The sequence below is a fragment of the Carassius carassius genome, chromosome 28, assembly GCF_963082965.1.
Source record: "Carassius carassius chromosome 28, fCarCar2.1, whole genome shotgun sequence".
NCBI classification, from domain to species: domain Eukaryota; kingdom Metazoa; phylum Chordata; class Actinopteri; order Cypriniformes; family Cyprinidae; genus Carassius; species Carassius carassius.
This window is the reverse complement of record NC_081782.1, coordinates 20499761-20521874: the sequence shown is the minus strand read 5'-3', so window position 1 is coordinate 20521874 and position 22114 is coordinate 20499761. Positions and strand designations below refer to the sequence as shown.

The following is a 22114-nucleotide window of genomic DNA, read 5'->3' as shown; positions in this document are numbered from 1 at the left end:
AGGGGGTAGTGTAGCCCTGAAGTTTGAAATCCACTCGACACAGGAACAACCCCTCGCTGAAGTGCCAACACAGGAAGCTTTCCGAGAACTCGTAGTTCACAGCAGACACAGTTGAGCAGAATGAAACTGTCACTCGGCTCTGAAGCGAAAAGCTGGTATGCATTGCACCTGCTGCCTTCTTATATTCTTGCTGTGATCAGCGGCAGCTGGATGCAATAACTGCATGCCAATGTGAATTGGCTCATTTAGTTTACAGTTTATCATAGCGATATCCCAATTCGTCAGTCACTGAAGTGACGTCAAGAGTGACCGACTAAAAAGGAATATAAACTATTCAGTTTAATAGTTAATGGTGAAGTGAGTGATGTGAGAAGGAAATCACAGTATCTGAGAATCACAGTATCATAGCATCTATAAAAGTTCTGTAACAGACTGGGCATGACAATGGAGATTCAAATGTGAGCTTTATTAAAACAGATCATGGTCAAAACAGTTAGGGTCCAACACCAGCAAACAACAATATCCAAAGCGAGACAAAGAACAATGCAAAAACAGGCAAAGGTCAGGGCAGGCAGCAAACAATCATAAAACAAGGAAACAGTCTGAGGTAGAAATAAAACCAGACAAGACAAGGACAGGCAAGGTAAACATGAAAACAAGGATAAACGCTCAGAAATGTCCACTAACAGGTAAACAAGACTTTGCAAAGTGTGTGTGGTAGAGTACAGCTTTAATAGTCCTCCTGACAGGAAAGAGGTGACGGTGATCATTACCTAGGCAGGGGGTGTCATGGGAAATGGAGCCCAGAAAACAATGGCAAAGGTCTGGGATGGAGTGCCCCTAGAGGAGTAGCATGTAAAGTACAATTTATACTTCTTCGTCGAATCTACACCGTATTAGCCTGACATGCACCTCTCCAAAAATCTAACAGCTTGTCAATTCTACACGGACCACAAATGCTGTGACTGGTCTGCTAGAACCCCTCCCTGCATGTGAAATTGCATGTCGATATGGACAATGTTGCTAGTCTGGTAATATCAAACTCTGTACTTCGCTTTGCTTCGTAGACAGAGTCTGGAAGGGCATAATTGACAAGCGGTTACTTTCTCGTGGAGGGGCTCTTGTCTGAAGTTCAAATCATTGGTTACCCGTAAGCCAATCACAACGTTTGGTTATGTTATGCGCCGGCTCAGCTGCCTCAAACTTCTGTTGTAAACACAGAAATGCTGCAAAAACAAAACCATCGAGCAAGTTTCGCTGCCTCTTTAACCTGATCCATTCATGAGAGCAACCAAGGGGGACACAATCACAATTAACACCTTTCCGGACTTTGGCCTCTCCAGTTTCTTGCTGATGATTGGTAACAGCATATAAATAAAAAGTAGGTAGTGGCAAGTAGGGCTACAACATCACCTCCATTCAAAATGTGAAACAAATACTCTGCAAATAACATACCGTGTCCGCTGTCGTTTTCGATTTCCCTAACCTAAACTACGATCTTAAATTCACTATATGCACGGAGCGTTCTTTGGAACTTCTGCATAAAGATAAGTCAGCCCGTGAACATCCGGTGGAACGTCATTTGATGTTGTGGTACTTTTAGGTTAGTAGGCGGCACCTTTAAATCCAACTCCTTGAACTCTAGTGGTTTATAGATAAAGTTTGAACTAGAACTTATTTATTTAATTTATTATTTATTCAATATCTACGTGAAAATAAAGTAATAACTTGGGTTAACGGAAATTAAAAAGGTATTTAAATTTCAGCGCTGTGAGGGAACATCAGCTGAGCACTGTTGTGTCCCTCAGTGTTCATCCTCAGCGAAATTCAATTCAGTCATAAGTTTTCATACTTTCCCTTCAGACGTACAACAGCGAAATAAATGGATAATAAATATAAGAAGAGACAATTTTATTATATCTCACCATTGGGCTGCAGCGATTTACAGGTTCTGACAGTGACATCCGTTTCTACACAAGGTATGTAGACATATTTAATTGAATAAAAACGCATTATACTTTAAGAACACTTTAAATATCTTGCATTTAAAGACTATTATACAGTGATCATACTATCTTTACTAATTATATTTAAAATAAAATATTATTTAATATTAAAACACTTTTTAGGCTTAATGTGCATCGTGCATTAAAGAAGTACTCCAAATTAAGTTTAACTGTAATATTTATATCCTAAGCTTCAAGCATTATGTCAGTAAATATCGATTTGTAGTATACTTAGTATGAAATAAATTATTTTAAAAACATTTTGGTTTAGTTTTTTTTTTTGCACTAGGTTGTCCAAACCACAAACATTGAAGATTAAATATAAATAGACCAGTGCAAGTCACTTCCTACTTCAGGTTCACCTCTGACCTGGTGTGTATAAATGTAATAATATGTATGGTGCTAAATGCAAGAAATGTCAATGCTTTGACATTTTCACTATTTACAGGTTTTCATCTTATGATCATCTGATGCGGTTTTGGCAGGTTATTGAACCATCACTGAGATTCATGGTTCGGGTAACCAGAACAGGAAATGCAAATGTTGAATCTGAAAAGCAAAGTGCTTCCATGATTAGTCTGTTGTCTGTGCTATTATGACTAAACTCTCCGGCTACAGAATTTATGCATCCTATCATATACTTGTTCAATACATGGTTGGACTTTCACTTTCTGAAGCCAGGATGTTCACATTATGACCAACACTAGTATTTTTAGAATTGAATGTAGAATGAATGGAAATAAATTCCACACCATCAGATATCTGTTGTTGTAACTGTACTGTACACCTACTAGTTTTGACAATTACAAATACATGTAATTGTGTTGTGATCTGTCAATCCTTACAGGCAATAGATGAACTGTTCCTCTTCCTGAACTACCTTGCCCTTGGTCTGAAGCAGAGGGACCTAGCTGAGCGGTATGGGGTACATCGGTCTACTGTAAGCAGAATCATTTTGACCTGGAGCAATTTTCTGTTCTCTGTTCTTGGTTCACAATGCATTTGGATGACTCAAGACAAAATTAAGGAACACTGGCCATCAGAGTTTGAAGACTACCCAGACACCACCACAATTCTGGACAGCACAGAGCTCCAGTCTCAAACACCCTCCTCCCCTTTACTTCAGAGTGAGGTATATTCAAACTATAAGTCTCACTGTACCCTGAAGGGAATGATTGGCATGGCCCCCCATGGCGCTGTAACCTTTGTTTCCTCCCTTTTTGCCGGCTCAGTAAGTGACAAACAGATCTTTGCAGAGTAAGGTATTCTTACTCTGCTTAGGCCAGATATGGCAATTATGGTCGACAGAGGCTTCCTTGTGGATGACTGTGTGCCCTGTAAGGTGTACAGGCCTGCATTCCTCGCTGGGAGACCTCAGATGCCAAAGCACGAGGTCAGGGAGACCCAATCTATTGCACATCTCAGAGTGCACATTGAGCGCCTAATTCGTAGACTGAAGGAATTATTTGATACGGTCATCCCCTTAAACATGTTTGGTAGCATAAATCAGCTTTATGCAGTTGCATGCCAACTGTTAAATTATCAGAGTGGGCCACTTGTAAAAGCTTGGGCTAAGTAAAGGTGCCTCTTGTTTTTATCCTCTCTTAATCCTTGTAAATCTATCTTAAACATGCCTCTAGATTTCTTCTCTGTATATATCATTCATCTCATAGTTTAAACTTAAAATCTATTCACTAAAAATCTGATTAACTATATTATAATTACTTTTGTTGTTTTTACATTATTTCTACGTTTTGTACTCTTTGTTAATTGTATTTAAGTTTTCATTATTTGTTAACTAATGAAGTATAAATTCAGAACACACAAACAAATAACAAGTTTATGAAAATACGTAATTTAATCAGTTAACAACAGATCCTGTACATTTGTGGAAACAGTTCAAAATAAAACATGGGCCAAAAAATATGTACAAATTGATGGAAACTGAATGGATTGAAACATTTCAAGCCAAAAGTGTTGGAAGATAAAAGTAAAAGTAATCAACCTTTTGCTTCATTGTTTTAATGACTCCCTCATCTCTGTATATTCTTTGTATGAACATGTCGTCTTCAGTAAACACAACAAAATCACACCACTTCATCCCGGAAATGAATAGTTGGCCCTGCACCTGCCAGTAGTAAGTGTGAGACTGTTTGAGCTGTAGCACTCCACCAGAGACCCTAAGGTAGGCACAGTCCACATAGCTTCTCAAATTTGGGTACTTCACTTCTACCAGTCCAAACACAGGATCAGCTTTAGGGTCGTACACCAACCCATCTGGTGATGAGCCAAGCCAAGGTGCATTGGCGTGGATGATAAAACCACAAGGGTAGTGATTTACCTCCTGAATGCAGCAGTATTCCTCAATAGCTTTGGACTCCATCTGAAGGCCCCTCTTCATTTCTGCAGACTATCAGACTATCTGCCTGACCTCAAATTTCTCACCGCTAGACTCGCCGCTGAGGTCTGCCCTCTCACATGGCAAACTTCTCTAGAAATAAATTGATACACATAAAATAAAAAATAACTTCAGTATTTATATTAGATGACAATAAATGAGTATTTAAATGAGAAAACAAAATGTGCTGAATGTCACAGTATAGTTTACAGTTACCTAAATCTAGAGGAGGTTAAACGTGGCTTTCTCAATAAATGCCATTCCCTCATTGTGCTTTGTTGTCTTGTGCCCATCTCTATTTCGTGTGCCATGACTTCTGTTGTTGCTAGAGAAGTCATGTGCATCTGCTGATGGTGAGTCAACACAAAACAGCACTCTGAGGGACCTAGACAGTAGCCATCCAGGGGTAAGTATGGTCGTGGTGGTGCAGTGCTATGTGGAAAGGTCTTTGGTGGGCTCCATGCTGGAAGTTGATAGGACAGTAAACTCCCTTCTTGGACTTTTCCAAAAGCGCTGTCAACTAAAGGCACATCCCCTGAAATCCCCATGGTGGCTATTAAAGAAGCAGTTTCTTTCGACATGCCTTCGTAAATATCCTTCACCCGTAGAACTGACATGTCTGGAAGGCAACAGGTCAGGTTACAGGCAGCTTTATACAGGTTGCTCCTGAAAACATACATAAAAGACATGCACCAGTGTTAATTAAAGGTTCATGTAATGTGTCGATTACATTGATCATAAACCAGTCTGAAAAAAAGTATTTTACATTTTAATACATATTTTCAACACATGCATGTAGTAAAACAACTTCCCATTTCTACACCTTACCTGATGCCTTCTGCCAATCTTCTCTCCTTGGGCCTAGCTGACAATACCACCATTTCATTTGTTGGACCAGGCTTAAAGCCCTGTAAATGAATGTTGTATAAGAACTTATTTGTGCTGTATTTAGTTTACTTTAGCTCAATGATTTACCTATTTTCATAAGAAAAATTCTGCACTATATGTGTTATTGGAAGTTGATGTGAGAACAAGAACACAACTTAACAAAGATGTAGGATTATATTATAATGTGTAAATTAACAATTAATTGTGATAGTGTTGAGCAGCATCACCTGGGTCCTGGGTTTGTGTCATTGCTGCTCAGACCCTGTGCAGCTGTGAGTCGGGGGGACAGCTGCCGCTCCCTGTTGGCTGTAATGTGCTGTTTGGAAGAGCAATGCTGCAATGTGATTACATAGAGCAAGCCCTGCCACACATGAGCACTGACAGGCCATCAGCTCAACAGGTTTAGTGTGTTTGAGGACAACCTGTAAGCGAAAAAGATATCAATTGTATATTTTCTGTGTTTTAGGATTCAGGCAATCATAGTCACTAATTACTGGAATAAATAATCATTAGTTGAATTATGTTGATTTGCACTGTAGCTAGTGTTTGAATCTTCCTTGGGCTACAGTGTCAAATGTTGGCAAGCTAACTAACTCTACTCTCTGGGAATCTTAATAGGCTGTATTTGTAATAAATTACTGTGTAAATACTTGTTAGAATACACAGTGTGCAGTTGATATAGTGGTACAGTGAACTATTGTCCTGACAGTAACAGTTATGCTGTATGCCTTTGTAAACTCCAAACAGTGGTCTATTACAATCATTATCTGCATAATTTTTATATATTTATTTATTTTTATTTTTTCATTTAATTCCTAGAGAGCAGACACTGTAAACCTTATTACATTAAATCTGATCTCATTCCCCTACACTCAAGTTGTGTGGTCTCTCATTTTTCCTCATAGACCTGAAGCATCTTGCCCTCACAGAAACCTCTCAGAAACTGAGAAACAAAACAATTACAACACTAGGAATATCAATACACATGCACTTGGATTTTTCCTCAGCAGTGGAAACATCTTATACTGCCTGCTGTTATTTATGGTCATACAGATAAGAGAACATCAATCAAAAGGGAAAATCTGTAACCTTTGGCACTTCAAGCGGTTAATAAACATGCATGCTTCTTGCGGAAGAACATTGTAGCCGGAGCTACTTCTCTATGTTTATGTCTATGGTGAGTCACGCAGGGATGTGGTTACGTACTCCAGTCCATACATAGTGATACAAGCCGACTGGTCTAAAATAGTCCCAATATAAACACTATTATAGGTGTATAACGTAGCGATTCAGGATAAGACAAAAACACGGTTTAGAAAATTGATTCATGATGTACTCGCTCATATAAATTGTGTAAATTTTGAAAATAAAAAAAGTTACAGACAGCAGCTAAGTGGTATTTTAAAGTTTCATGTTATATAACAACATACTAGTGTATATGTCGAGCCTGGTAATCACGGGAGAGTACCTAGACATGTAATTGTACATTTAAATGCTGACAACTAACGTTAAAAACTCTGTTAACGCGTTAACTGTTTGGATGTTTGCTAGCGATCCTATCTCGTAAACAACATCATAACAGCAGTCTTAATAATCGATAACTTACCTTCACAGTCATGAATATAACTGGATATGTACATCTTAAATCCTTTTTCCCATTTACTGGACGAAGCCTTGGAGTTTTCCTGAATAAGGCGGTGTACATCATTGATGTTGACTTGAGGTAAATCCTGAAGGCAGCGAGTGTAGAAAGACATCTTCAAGGCCGCTTGATTTTGGACAGTTGACCGGAAATGACTGAGCTGACTTATCTAAACCAGGAAGTGGCCGTGCATAATAGTCCATTCAGCGCTTAGCATCTACGACACGGCTCTCAGCCCACACTCTGTCCATTGATTGGCTAGCTGGTTTGGAGCCGGAGGAAAACTGGGAGATGGTTTGCTATTTCAGACTGAGTACAGAAGCGAACTGAAATTGAGCGGAAGTACGAAGTCTGATCTAGTCAGGTTACAACGATGCAGAAGTATGATTGAAAACTGATGGGTCTGACACAAAGCCTACAGTGTAGGTCCAACGCACAAGTATAAATCAGCTATAAGTGTTTGCTTAATACCTTGTTTCTGTTTCAATTGTTTAGATTTTTATTTGCTACTAGGAATGATTATTTCATTTACTATCTATTTCTATTTTCATTATTTTATTATAATTTGTAAACCGATTGCACCTATTTATAATTAGAATAATAGCAGCTAAGAAGAAATGTTTGATATTTACATTGTTAGTTTATTGCACTTAAGTGGCGAATGGTCCAGCAGTTTTGATTTGAGCATTTTGTGTGTTGTACAGGAAACGCACCCAGCTCAGCTGGAAGCCAGTTATTATTATAATCTTTATCACAAGGACAGATTAATGCATGGCTTTTCCAACGATACATTTTAAGGAACCATTTTACAGATATATCCCACAAGCATAAACAGTGTATCTTCAGTTATAGAATTATCAAAATTCTGCATCGGCATAACATTACCGGCACATCTTCACACTGCTGTCGTAAAGTTCAGTTTTAAGAACTTTGTATTTGATTCCAGAAGTAATGCAACCATGAATGGCCTTTAAAAATGTTTACGATTCTTGACACAAACAAAGTTACAGCAATGCACCCTTACTCCAAGATGCTGTTTATTAAGACTTATTTAACATATGTTATTTTGTCTTCTGGGAAATATTCAATTGTCTCATGTAGCTTCTGAAGGGGAATTCAAAATTAAAGAAATAATGTTCTCACCTGTCACCTGTCCCATCTGTGGAACGCAGTTTACTTTTTTTTTTTTTATAGTGAAGTTTACTTCACTATATTACAATCAAATCCTAATCTAAACATGACAAACTATATATCATTGGAAAATGCATCCTGGCTCCAATATGCTGTTCATTAAGATTCTTATTAATGCTGTTACATATATGCTATTTTGTCTTCTAGGGATTCAATTATCTCATGTTGTTTCTGAAGGGGAGGACAAAATTAAAGAAATAAGGTTCTTTAAACAAAATAATTTTACTCTATAATCCTTTTCAAAATTTGACATGCGCCAACTGCTAAAGCATCATGTTTAACAGTGCTTTAACTGCATACAACCTTGATCTTGATTAGCTAATTTGCAGTTTGGTTTTCAGCTTCTGTTTTCTATATAATCATAAAGACGACACACTGTCTGACAGAGTGTGGTTTAGATAGCTATAAACGTGTATTACAGCATGAAATTATTCAAAGCAGTAGGATCGTTGGAAGTTTGCATAGATAATGAGCTTTTTCCCAGTCCTCTTGCCAAGAGAAATATCTCTAAAATAACTAAAATTTCATCAAAATGCATTTGTAATTTCGGTTGTGTGCATTGGGTTTCTTTAAATCATTTATTACTCATTTAAATTACAAATGTATTACTGTATGAATGGGAATAGGAGTAACTGCCACTTTCCATTTTAGTTCAGTCTAATATCTCTGTTTTTTTAAGTAGCAACGTAAATTGTTTTTATACTGACCATCAGAGGGAAACTAGCAATCATATGTATGGAGCTAGATTTGTGTCTTTATTACATGTGAGAAAATAAAAGATCTGAGAGAAAGAAAAAAAAAAGTTTGAGAGAAAAAGTTATCACACTGAAAGCAAAAAAGCATTTCATGAGAGAAAAAATAATATTTAAGAGAAAAAGTTTTCATACCAATAGCAAAAAAAGAATAATATTTGAGACTAAAAATTTTTTTTCTCATAGAACATAAAAAAATATAAATTTGAATTTTTTTACATTATTTCTGAGGGAAAAAAAACTCTCTCTCAAAATACATTGAAAAAAAAACTCAAATATATATTTTTTGCTATCAATGTGAAAACATTTTCTCTAAAAAAAAAGTGTTTCTCTCGAAATGCTTTTCTTTGCTCTCGATGCAATTTCTTGCTCTCGTGTCAGGATTTTGCTTTCACTGTGAGAATTGTGTCATGTGTGGGGCCACGTTCCTATTGGCCAGTCGGGTGAGCATCGTCTTGTCTTGGGAGTCGAACTTAATCATTACACCATTGTTCGGTTCACCTGCATAGATGCCGCCTCTGCCTTATGGCTAGTTTAGTTGAGCATGGACACTCCAATGTTTGGGTAAGAAGATGACACACAGCTGGCTGAGTACGTTCAGTATCACTGAAGATTAAACAAAAAATAGCACTCTTATTCATGAATGAATGTCTATTATATCATTTGCTTGCTAATCGCTAGTAAAGCTAACCAGCCATCATGCTAGGTAAACTTGCAAACTCACCTGGTTTATACTATTTTTTAAATCAAATGCCAAATGAATGTTTTGATTTAGATAGTTTCACTGTAAGTTAAGTACAACCTCCTTTACAGTTTTACTCCTTGGACTCAGAATAAACTATTTTGTTTTAAGGTCAATATGATACATGTCATGTTTGAACCTATAACTGGACTTTAACCTAAAATGATTATTATTAATGTGTTTAGCATCTGTATCTCTCTTACTATAGGTAGGCTATAGAGCACTATATGCTATAAAATATTTGCGTTAGGCTATGCAATTTAAATGGAGGAAGTACAGATATGTTGACATGAAGGCTATGCATATGTGAAATATATGCTATAAATATAGTAGCATAAATTTAACCTCTTAATGTTGCTCTCAGAGTGCACCAGAATGCATTTGACTTAAACATGTACAAATTTCCGGCCAGGGGTGCATACCCCAGGACCCTCTTTGCGTTCCCCTTATCTGAGGTCCAACCATCATTGTCTCTGAAAGTTCTGAGGGAAACACTGCTTACATAGTTACATTATAATGGAGTTAATTGGTATTAACTAAAGTTCAGGGCAGGGGCACGCCTCAAACAATCACCTGACTTCTAAGAACCTCCATATATACTGGGCCACGTCACACTTCACTGCTAGTCTCGTTCTCTTGAAGGACAGATATAGTCGCCTGGTCTGAACGGCGCTCTGTTCAATTCAATGTCACTGGCGACACTCAACGATCACCTCTCATCATTCCGATCACAGTTTCTTTCTGAGCGGTCGCGTTCGGTTGCGCACATTCTGGGCCACGAACGTCCACTCACAGGCTCATCTCAGGTGGATTCTGAGCCGTTCCCGACCTCCTTGCTCTCCATCAGTGAGATCCGCGGGCCGAGTTCACCATCATCATTTGCGTGGTGGACGCAAAAACTGAATTATCGCTCCCGTCGCGGCCGCTTCTCTCACGCTTCCTCCGCGCTCTCATTGCACATCTTCTAGAATCCAGAGCCGAGGACAATTGAACCACGGGTCTCCTTCAACTATATTCAGTATCAATAAAACTTCTGTCATGACAAACTTTGAGCCCTCAGCACTTCCGGCAACTCTACACTCCGTTACACATGACGTCACGAGAATTCTCCTCCACAGGATCAAACCGCAGCGCCTCCTAGCGGCAGGCAATACGTAATTCCACCTGCATTCACTCAACCTGATCTCTCTTCTCTATGCTCACAGTTTGTTCATAAAACGTACTCGGTTACTAAACGTAACCTCGGTTCTCTCTAGAAGAGCGAACGAGTACTGCGTCTTAGCTAAGACACTACGGGGAAAAGTCTCTTTTCACGAAATACTGAAGCAAAAAATTATCCTTAATTTTGTATTTTTGTAAAGCGCATTTGCAGCAGTACACAGCTATAGGCGAGACGGCTTGTTCGCTCATTGGCTTGTTCTGCGGCAACTGCACAGCCTATGGAGCGCGGGCTGATGCAACATCAGACCAATAAGGGCGCTTCGCGCCCTTCTTGCCACTTCCCGCCGAAACAGGTGTGGCCCAACCTATAAAAGGATCTCGAAAAGGCTGACTCACCTGATTTATTTCATCGCCGAAGCGAACCAGAGTGAATCGTGCGCACGGCAGAGAACGCAGTACTCGTTCGCTCTTCTAGAGAGAACCGAGGTTACGTTTAGTAACCGAGTACGTTCTCTTACGAGAGCTCTCTCATACTGCGTCTTAGCTAAGACGCTACGGGAACCCAATGCAAAACGCTGTGCGCGCAGGGATCACACACCAATAAACCTGAAGCAACGCCCAGGATTTACAGTGCACAGTCACCTTAGGGACTCACAGAGAGTCCAGGACAGAAAAGGGGGAAAGCCCTCCGTCCCATATCTAGCAGCATCCGTAGATGCGGCAATATGACATCACACAGCCGAGGCAAAGCCTGACCAATGTGGCAATGCGGGTCTTACGCAATACTGCCCATATAACAGTCGGCAGCGCATAGCGCTCATGAACTCAGAATTCCCCTCAGCGCCCTGATTCGACAGCAGCCTTGCTTGCAAGGCGGGAACCTCCAGGTTATAGAACCTGATAAATGTAGACGACGAGGCACAACCTGCCGCCATACATATATCCTGCAAGGAGATCCCAGTAGACCACGCCCATGAGAAGGCGACGCCTCTTGTGGAGTGTGCTCTGACGCCCAACGGGCACTGAAGGCCCCTGGAAGCGTAAGCTAACGCTATGGCGTCAACTATCCATCTGGATAGAGTCTGTCTCGAAACAGCCATTCCCTTGGAACGTCCACCGAACGAGACAAACAGCTGCTCCGTCTGCCGAAAGGCAGCAGAGCGAGACACATAAGCTCTTAAAACCCTGACAGGGCAAAGAAGACTCGAGTCTCTATCCTCTCCTGACACCGGCAGGGCAGACAGGGCAATAACCTGAGCCCGAAACGGCGTGTTGAGGGATTTTGGCACATAACTGTGCCTAGGTTTGAGTATGACCCTTGAGACATTAGGCCCAAACTCCAAGCACGACTGGTTCACCGAGAGCGCGTGCAAATCACCCACACGCTTCACCGAAGCGAGAGCCAACAAGAATACTGTCTTGAACGACAGATGCTGAAGGCTAACCGATTGGATAGGCTCAAAAGGGGAACCCTTCATGGCCTCCAAAACCGCCGCGAGGTCCCACATAGGGACTGACGGAGGTCTGGGAGGATTCAGCCTCCTAGCTCCTCTGAGGAACCGGATGACCAAATCATTCCTTCCTATTGACTGACCGAGTGCTGTTTCAGAAAACGCTGCGATGGCCGCCACATAAACTTTGAGCGTGGATGGGGCTCTGCCCTTATCCAACAGCTCCTGTAGGAAGGAGAGAACCTCCGTCACCTCACAACTAAGGGGTGAATATCCTCGAGCTGTGCACCAGCTGGAGAACACCGACCACTTCGAGGCATACAGACGTCGTGTCGACGGAGCTCTAGCCTGAGTGATGGTATTCAGCACTCCCACTGCGAGATCAGCGGGTAACCGTTGAGCGCCCACACATGGAGGGACCACGACTCCGGTTGAGGGTGCCAAATCGAGCCCCTGGCCTGCGAGAGGAGGTCCCTCCTCAACGGTACTGGCCACGGGGCGACATCTGCTAGCTGCATCAAATCTGGGAACCATGGTTGGTTCTTCCAAAGAGGTGCTACAAGCAGTATTGAACATCTCGTTTCTCTCACCCGTTCTATCACCTGCGGAAGGAGGGAGACGGGAGGGAAAGCATAAAGCGGGCAGCACGGCCATTCCCGTGACAGCGCGCTTTCGTTCTTGGAAAACAATGCAGGGCAGTGAGCGTTTTCGTGGGACGCGAAGAGGTCCACCTCCGCCCTGCCAAATCTCTCCCACAACAGCCGGACTGCAGCCCAGCTGCAGAGCCGGAGATGCTGAGGCCATGAGGCCCAGCATCTTCTGACAGTGTTTGAGCGACACGGTCGCGCCGCAGCGGAAAGAACTCGCTGCGCGCTGAATGCCCATCACGCGCTGTGGTGACAGCCGCGCCGTCATGGAACACGAGTTCAGAACTATATCCAGAAACAGAATCGTCTGACTGGGGTTCAGCGAACTCTTCGCCCAATTGACACTGAGGCCGAGCTTCTCGAGGTGATCGAGTAAAACGGCCCTGTGGTCCACGAGCTCCGCTCGTGATCGGGCCAGAACCAGTCAGTCGTCCAAATAATCCAGCACTCGCATGCCTCTGAGTCTGAGAGGAGCGAGCGCTGCATCCATGCACCTCGTAAACGTACGAGGAGCCAGAGAGGACAGTAAACTGGTATGCCTGGCCCTCGAAGGCGAATCTCAAATATCGCCTGTGGTTTGACGCTATCTGTATTTGAAAATACGCGTCCCTCAGATCTATTGACATGAACCAGTCCCCTCTGCGAATCTGCGCGAGGAGCTTCCTGGTCGTAAGCATTTTGAAACTGCGTTTCATCAATGCCTTGTTCAGCTGTCTTAGATCCAATATGGTCCTGAGACCCCCGTCTCTCCTGGGCACCAGAAAGTATCTGCTGTACAGCCCCCCCTCGCTTTGAGCTTGAGACACAGGCTCTACAGCCCCTTTGCTCAACAGTTTTGATATTTCGGCCCGAAGTATGTGTGCTACTTCTGTTTTGACCGTAGTTTCAACGCGCGCTGAAAAGCGCGGAGGGCGTCGAAAAAACTGTAGCGAGTAGCCTCTCTTTATAATGCCTAGCACCCAATCCGAAACCTCTGGAAGCGCTGACCATGCATTTGCATGAATGGCTAAGGGCTGGATGCGAAGCGCGCTCTGTTGACCGGGCAACGGCGGCGCTCGGGTGTGCTGCGCATTTGAGGCGGGGAGCGCGCTGATCACAGCGGGCAGATCGCACCTCCTCGACCCCGTCCCGGCGCTAACCGACTGGGGGAAGGCTGAGCAGGTCCCGTGGGACTCGATATGTCTGCGAGTAACTGTAGGCTGCATATGTGCACATTTACCACTTTCAACTCGCTGTCTGCCTGTGCAGAGCGTACGTGCACGGGCCCCGTTTTTACAGAAGCCACGCGCCGTATGTGACATAGTGTATGTGGGCACTAAGGAATGGGCACGTTTACTATGCGGCACGCTCGACCGATCTGTGTCGATCTTATTTGCGCGAGCCCTGTGTGCAGGGCTGTGCTTACATGTGGAGATGGGCACTGAGGAGTGGGCATCGTCACTGCATTTATAGCACCATCGGCCATGGCCGGACGAGCGTGCACGGGTTTTGTTTTTACAGAAACCACATGACGTGTGTGACATAGTAATTGTGGGCACTGAGGGGTGGGCACGCTTACTATGCAGTGTGCGCGATCGACTTGAGTCGCTTTTATGGGCGTAGGCCCTGTGTGCAGGGCTGTGCTTACATGTGGAGATGGGCACTGAGGAGTGGGCATCGTCACTACATTTATAGCACCATCGGCCGTGGCCGGACGAACGTGCACGGGTTTCGTTTTTACAGAAACCACATGACGAGTGTGACATAGTGATTGTGGGCACTGAGGAGTGGGCACATCTACTATGTAGTGCGCGTGATCGACTTGAGTCGCTTTTATGGGCGCGAGCCCTGTGTGAAGGGCTGTGCTTATATGTGGAGATGGGCACTGAGCAGTGGGCATCGTCACTACATTTATAGCACCATCGGCCGTGGCCGGGACACCAGAAATTACACCTTTTTCGGGAAATATCTGGGTAGCCGTGATAACAGTTTTTGTGTGCAGGCAAGCGGGCAACCGTACAGGCTTGCGCATTGCAAAAGACGCTGAAACAGTCACAATCTCTGGAACTGAAACAGCGGCGTGCTTAGGTGAGAGCCCGGCCACAGCGGAACTCGTACACCAGCGCTTCGATGAAGCAGCCATCGTGTGTAGTGCCGACGCAGCGTCATGCAGCATGCATAGATGGCTTTCCTAGGATGGCTTCGGGGCTCCCGGCCTAACCGTAATCCTCTGCCGCGGTCCCCGCGGCGCGGGGCGATGGCCGGTAGAGCGAGAACGGGGGTCTCGAGCTGCGTTGCTGAAGCTGTTGTGATAACGGCTTTTGTGTGCAGGCAAGCGGGCAACTGTGCAGGCTTGCGCGTTGCAGAAAACGCTGAGACAGTCACAATTCCTGGAACTGAAACAGCGGCGCGCTTGGGTGAGAGCTCGGCCACAGCGGAACTCGTACACCTGCGCTTCGATGAAGCAGCCATCGCGAGTAGTGCAGCCGCAGCGTCACACAGCAGGCTTTAGATGGCAACACCGCTTTTGCCGCCGTCCAGCAGAGGGCGAACAAAGGTGCATCACTATCGCCTGTTCCACCGGCGGAAGTGACTGGTAGTTCCTGTTTTTAGCATCATCAGTGTGGAGAATGCTAGTGAGACAGACGAACGAGTTCGCGCTGAATATGGAGCATTCCAAGCCTTCGCCACCTCTTCGTGAAGCTCAGGAAGAAATGAGGCGGGCTTTGAGAAGTACACTCAACCGAAAGGGAAATACCATCCAGCCGGGAACGAGAGGGGGGGCGCTGGTGCAGACCACTCGCGGCCGAGACTCGTCACGGCCAACACGAGCATTCGCCCCGGCTCCTTCTCGATGTCAGCTCGTCTGCTGGGCTTCTGAGCAGAAGGCGCTAGATCCTCGGAGCTCGCCCAGCCCTCACTGCCCGAAGCTAGCAGAGAGCGTGTGTCCTCTTCCCCCGATGCGGCCCTGAGATCGACTTCCTCGGACGACGTGCCGGCAAACAGCGGGCGCTGCCCACCGGGAAGCGATGCAGGGGGGGCCGGTGAAGCAGGGCGAACCGGCGAGCTCGGTTGAGCTGAAGACGGTTCTGGAATCTGCTGGAAGCGATGCTTTTATGGTGCCTCAGCGCAGCGGAGAATGCAGGCTCAGAGAAAAAGGCCAGGCGAGTCCTCAGAGTCACCATGGCAACAGCTCGCAGTGGGGGCATCCGCCGTCAGCGAGCGCGAGTGCTGCATGATCTTCAACCAGGCAGGAGACACAGATGACGTACCGGTCTCCCTCGCTGAGTGGGGCTCTGACGAGCCGCAGGAAGGCATCTTAAAAAAGACGCGAGCTCTTTTACGAGTGTGTGTCGCAGGGCGAACACACACACACATAAGAACAGCTGGATATAACAGAATTGAAAGGATATAGGCGCCGGATAGCGCAGCAGGAACGGCAGTGGAAGGCGGCGATGCCAGCAGCTTCAGAATGGCTCGTCCTGCTGATATGCTTTCTCAGACGGCGCTTGCTTCCTCCGTGATCCAGCGATGCGTGAGCTTCGCTGAAGAGATGAAAAATCAGGTGAGTCAGCCTTTTCGAGCTCTTTTTATAGGTTGGGCCACACCTGTTTCGGCGGGAAGTGGCAAGAATTATTGGTCTGATGTTGCATCAGCCCGCGCTCGATAGGCTGTGCAGTTGCCGCAGAACAAGCCAATGAGCGAACGAGCCGTCTCGCCTATGGCTGTGTACTGCTGCAAATGCGCTTTACAAAAATACAAAATTAAGGATAATTTTTTGCTTCAGTATTTCGTGAAAAGAGACTTTTCCTCGTAGCGTCTTAGCTAAGACGCCGTACGAGAGAGCTCTCGTAAGAGAACTCCACTCACAAACATCATGCAAGCTGGTGAAATTAAACAGTCTAAATTGTTCCCCCTTGACTCATGCCCATTCACTGTCCCCTACGCCATTCAAACTAAAGTAGTGACACGTCTTTGAAATTCTCTAGTCTTCGCTCATACAGACCGGCTGCTCTCCCTTCAACCTCCAATTCTATTTTCAAATCCTCTTTTCATTCTCTACCTCCCAACCTCCCTCCCTCCCTCCCCGCATCTTGCAACACACCCCACTCACAAACAACCTTTCATCCCAACATCCTTTTTTCCACCCAAACTTCAGGTGTTTACAGGAATATGGCCCTGTGTTTCTAATTATCTCTAACAAATCTGACATCCACCATGTCATAATGTTGTTACTTCTGCTCAAATAGCATTTTTAAACCACAGCTAACACCACCACCACCACGGCGGTACCTCAGGTGGATGACCACACAGTTAACAACAGCACCGCCAGCAGCGCCTCAAGGTGAAACATTATTCAGCTACAACAGCACCACCAGCAGTGCCTCAGGTGAAACATCATACAGCTACAACAGGACCGCCAGCGGTGCCTCAGGTGAAACAATCATACAGCTACAACAGCACCGCCAACAGCACTTCAGGTGAAACGATCATTCAGCTACAACAGCACCGCCACCAGCGCCTCAGGCGAAACAATCATTCAACTACAACAGCACCGCCACCAGCACCTCAGGTGAAACGATCATACAGCTACAACAGCACCGCCACCAGTGCCTCAGGTGAAACATCATACAGCTACAACAGGACCGCCAGCAGCGCCTCAGGTGAAACGATCATACAGCTACAACAGCACCGCCAGCAGCTCCTCAGGTGAAACGATCATTCAGCTACAACAGCACCGCCACCAGCGACTCAGGTGAAATGATCATACAGCTACAACAGCACCGCCAGCAGCACCTCAGGTGAAATTATCATTCAGCTACAACAGCACCGCCAGCAGCATCTCAGGTGAAATGATCATTCAGCTACAACAGCCCCGCCACCAGCACCTCAGGTGAAACGATCATTCAACTACAACAGCACCGCCAGCAGCGCCTCAGGTGAATGATCATACAGTTAACAAATGCACCACGCGCGGTCCTAAGTGCATGTCTAAGACTGCTGACTGTTTCAATAGCAACCGGGAAGCTTCTAATGGCATCAGCAGTGACGCGCTGACTTACTGTTCGGCTCTTTCATTCAGTAGGTGGGGCTTCCTGTGATTAAGCGACCTACTGAGCATTGCATGTTCTATAGTGTTTGCTCAAACAGACCAGCCGGTCTCCTTCAACCCCCAGTTCTATTTCCAAACCTCTTTCCGTTCTCCCCCTCCCTCCCTGCATCTTGCAACACACCCCACTCACAAACATCCTTTCATCCCAACGTCCCTTCTTCCACCCTTCCTTCAGCCTATTCTACCCTCGCTTTACCTCTCAATCACACTCTCTCCCTACCTTCCCCTACCTCCTCCCTTCTCTTATATACTCATGCCAACATCCCTTCTTCCACCCTTCCGCTCTCCCTACCTTCCCCTACCTACCTCCTCCTCCCTCCTATATCCTCTCATCCTCAACCCCCCCCCCCCCCCACTCAAAGACATCCTTTCATCCCATCATCCTTTCTTACTCCATTCCTTCAGCCACTGTAAGGGCTGCCTCTCATCTACAGCCACCTTCACACCTGCGCATTCCGTGATGGAACCACGCGAGAATCTCCGGCTCTCATAACCCTACGAAACCAGCAGACTGACTTGCAAAGCACCTCCGCACTCCTATCAAGAACCTGACATAGTCGACAGGCCACTAGCAGAAGAGGCTGAAGTAAATCAACTTATCTTCTCTCCATGACACTCTCATTCCAACCATTAAACATATCACAACTTGAAAATACCCATTCACTTAGCAAGCCACGGAGCTGGTCGACCAAAGCTGATACCACTTAATGCCAAGTCTTGGCTATCCAACATGAATCCGGTGAGCCTTCTGGGATGGTGCCGTTAATTCATTGTGAGCCTCATTCATTTGCAGAAGCAGCCTAGGATGTTGGTCTCTCTCCCAAAGCTACAAAGGGAGTCACTCACTCCCTGAGGGCTTCTCCACTCCCTGACTGCGGGTGTCGCTTTTGGACAGTGTTTTCTCTACTTCCTGTTGGCCTTCTGTAGCTAATCGTAGCTCCGTGTAGCTGTTTTTATTTTATTTTTTTTCTCTAGAATCTTTATCTTACTATCACTCTCTGTTTTTTTTAAGTGATAAATATAACTTAATTCACACCATATTTCTGATATTATCGATCAATCTTAACAGATTAATTTTGATTGTTCACTTTTATTTTATATCCGTGAGTGCAGTAAACCTGCAAAGCGTTAGCACTCGTTAGCTTGTCATTAGCGTCATTCGAACCTATCGCTGTTTTCTTTTCTCCTCTCCTCTCTCTCTCGCTCAAGTTTTTCACAAGTTCATCAAACAACCGCAGTAAGAATATTTCATCAAGCACGGTGAGTAATGGCTTCTCCTGCTATTGTTATTTGCACCTCTTGCCACATGTACAGCTTATCTATCTCTGTTGCAGATGAGGGATTCACATGTGATAAACGCAGGGAAATAGTTAAGCTGACAGCGAAGATTTCAGAATTAGAGACACGCATCCAAACTTTAATTGTGGACAGTAAGAATGTTAGGGCTCTAGATATAAAGTGAAGTGAAGTGACATTCGGCCAAGTATGGTGACCCATACTCAGAATTTGTGCTCTGCATTTAACCCATCCAAAGTGCACACACACAGAGCAGTGAACACACACACACACACTGTGAACACACACCCGGAGCAGTGGGCAGCCATTTTCTATGCTGCGGCGCCCGGGGAGCAGTTGGGGGTTCGGTGCCTTGCTCAAGGGCACCTCAGTCGTGGTATTGAGGGTGGTGAGAGAACTGTACATGCACTCCCCCCACCCACAATTCCTGCCGGCCCAGGACTCGAACCCACAACCCTTTGAATGGGAGTCCGATTCTCTAACCACCAGGCCACGACTTCCCCTGAAATATTCCCCTGAAATATTCCTGTTTCCTGGGATTCCTGTACATTGTCCGGTTCCGGCAGAGCCCCTGCAGCAGGGCAACTGAGTGACAGTGAGGCAGCGTAGTCGTGGGTCAAAACACCGCTCTTCTGTTCCGATCAAAACATTAAACAGGTTCTCCCCACTCAGTGATGCACCCACTGAGAAACCTGATGAAAGTGCTCTAGTTATTGGTGATTCTATTGTACGGAACGTGAATATAGAGACACCAGCCACCATAGTCAAATGTTTACCGGGAGCCAGAGCGCCTGACATCTTGGCAAATTTAAAAGTGCTGGCTAATGCTAAAAGTAAATACAGTAAGATTGTTATTCATGCTGGCGCTAATGATGTTCGACTTCGCCAGTCGGAGATCACTAAAAATAACATTAAAGAGGTGTGTGAACTTGCAAGCACGATGTCAGACACTGTAATATGCTCTGGTCCCCTCCCTGCTTACCGTGGTGACGAGATGCATAGCAGATTGTCATCACTCAATGGCTGGATGTCTAAGTGGTGCCCACAAAGTCAAAGTCAAAGTCACCTTTATTTATATAGTGCTTTAAACAAAATACATTGCGTCAAAGCAACTGAACAACATTCATTAGGAAAACAGTGTCAATAATGCAAAAATGATAGTTAAAGGCAGTTCATCATAGCATTCAGTTATGTCATCTCTGTTCAGTTAAATAGTGTCTGTGCATTTATTTGCAATCAAGTCAACGATATCGCTGTAGATGAAGTGTCCCCAACTAAGCAAGCCAGAGGCGACAGCGGCAAGGAACCTAAACTCCATCGGTGACAGAATGGAGAAAAAAACCTTGGGAGAAACCAGGCTCAGTTGGGGGGCCAGTTCTCCTCTGACCAGGCGAAACCAGTAGTTCAATTCCAGGCTGCAGCAAAGTCAGATTGTGCAGAAGAATCATCTGTTTCCTGTGGTCTTGTCCTGGTGCTCCTCTGAGACAAGGTCTTTACAGGGGATCTGTATCTGGGGCTCTAGTTGTCCTGGTCTCCGCTGTCTTTCAGGGATGTAGAGGTCCTTTCTAGGTGCTGATCCAGCATCTGGTCTGGATACGTACTGGATCCGGGTGACTGCAGTGACCCTCTGATCTGGACACAGACTGGATCTGGTGGCCACGGTGACCTCGGAACAAGAGAGAAACAGACAAATATTAGCGTAGATGCCATTCTTCTAATGATGTAGCAAGTACATAGGGTGTTATGGGAAGTGTTTCCGGTTCCGGTTTACCTAATTAATGCAGCCTAAAAATCCTTTAACGGATTTGGATAATAAAAGCATATTAGTATGTAATGTGTATGCCAGGTTAAAGAGATGGGTCTTTAATCTAGATTTAAACTGCAAGAGTGTGTCTCAGGGTTCCCACGCGTATATTAATATATTAATGACCAATTTTCCAGTCCTGGAAAACACATGGAAAATGAGAGAAAACATAGATTGTCCTGGAAAAAATCTTGTTGTCCTGGAAAATTATTATTTTTAAGTTTTCTTGATCATTAAAGAATTGGCCGACAACTGGTTGAAACAATTAACGTGACAGAAAGCGCTCTGTTCAGGGATGCTGAGTTTTGACACGTGAGCTCACGCTGTTTAAGCTCCCTGTGACGTATGACGCTGTCTCGTGTTGGCGGTTTTCAGGTGCTAGAAATTAAGTGTTGCAGCAAATGTTCACTGGTATGCAGGTAATATTTAATTACATGTTAATATTATTGTAAAGTAATTATTTTGATACGCATGTGCAAGGGGTCTGCACGGCAAATTACATCATGAGTGACGGCATTTGCATGAGAAAAGGTTATCGATTTGTTAAGTGTATTTTATTTAGAATCGTTGGAGCGTCTTGCATCCCCATGACAAATCAGACCCAAACTTCCCAAACCTGTTTTATGAACGATATGTGAAGTGAAAATGAAATGCTGACGCGATGCACAGCGATAATTGCATGTTCATAGTGCAGCATAGACTTGTGAACATGAGGCGGAGGCTGGTAGTATATAATAGTACTTATATAAACGTATATATAAAGGCACGTTTGCTATTGTACTATTGTCTGTTTGCTCTGTTTCACCAACCTAGTAGTTCCAAACAGAAGTTTCTCTTAGCAACAAACAGTACAGTGACGTTTCTTTGCCGACTGAATCTGCGTTTTTGATTCATATCTTCGTTTTTGAATGAATTTGAGAAACAATTCATGACCCATTCATGAAGACCGTCATTTTCTTCATTCCTAAATAAGCGTTTTGAATGAATCGTTTGATAGAGTGACTCCAATGATTCACTCATTAAGACTGTTATTTTCTGCCATCT

The 22114-nt window shown here is 44.5% G+C and overlaps 1 protein-coding gene and 1 long non-coding RNA gene across 2 annotated transcripts in view; one reads left to right on the top strand and one right to left on the bottom strand.

Moving 5' to 3' along the window:
* Positions 1–22114, top strand: part of LOC132108176 (high affinity cationic amino acid transporter 1-like) — a 207795-nt gene that overhangs the window by 50143 nt on the left and 135538 nt on the right. The gene's annotated exons all lie outside the window — the stretch shown is intronic.
* On the bottom strand, positions 4649–7015 carry LOC132108469 (uncharacterized). Its single transcript, XR_009424455.1, has 4 exons — positions 6899–7015; positions 5520–5714; positions 5233–5312; positions 4649–5070 (listed from the first exon to the last, which is right to left on the bottom strand). It is a non-coding gene; the product is annotated as an uncharacterized LOC132108469 (long non-coding RNA).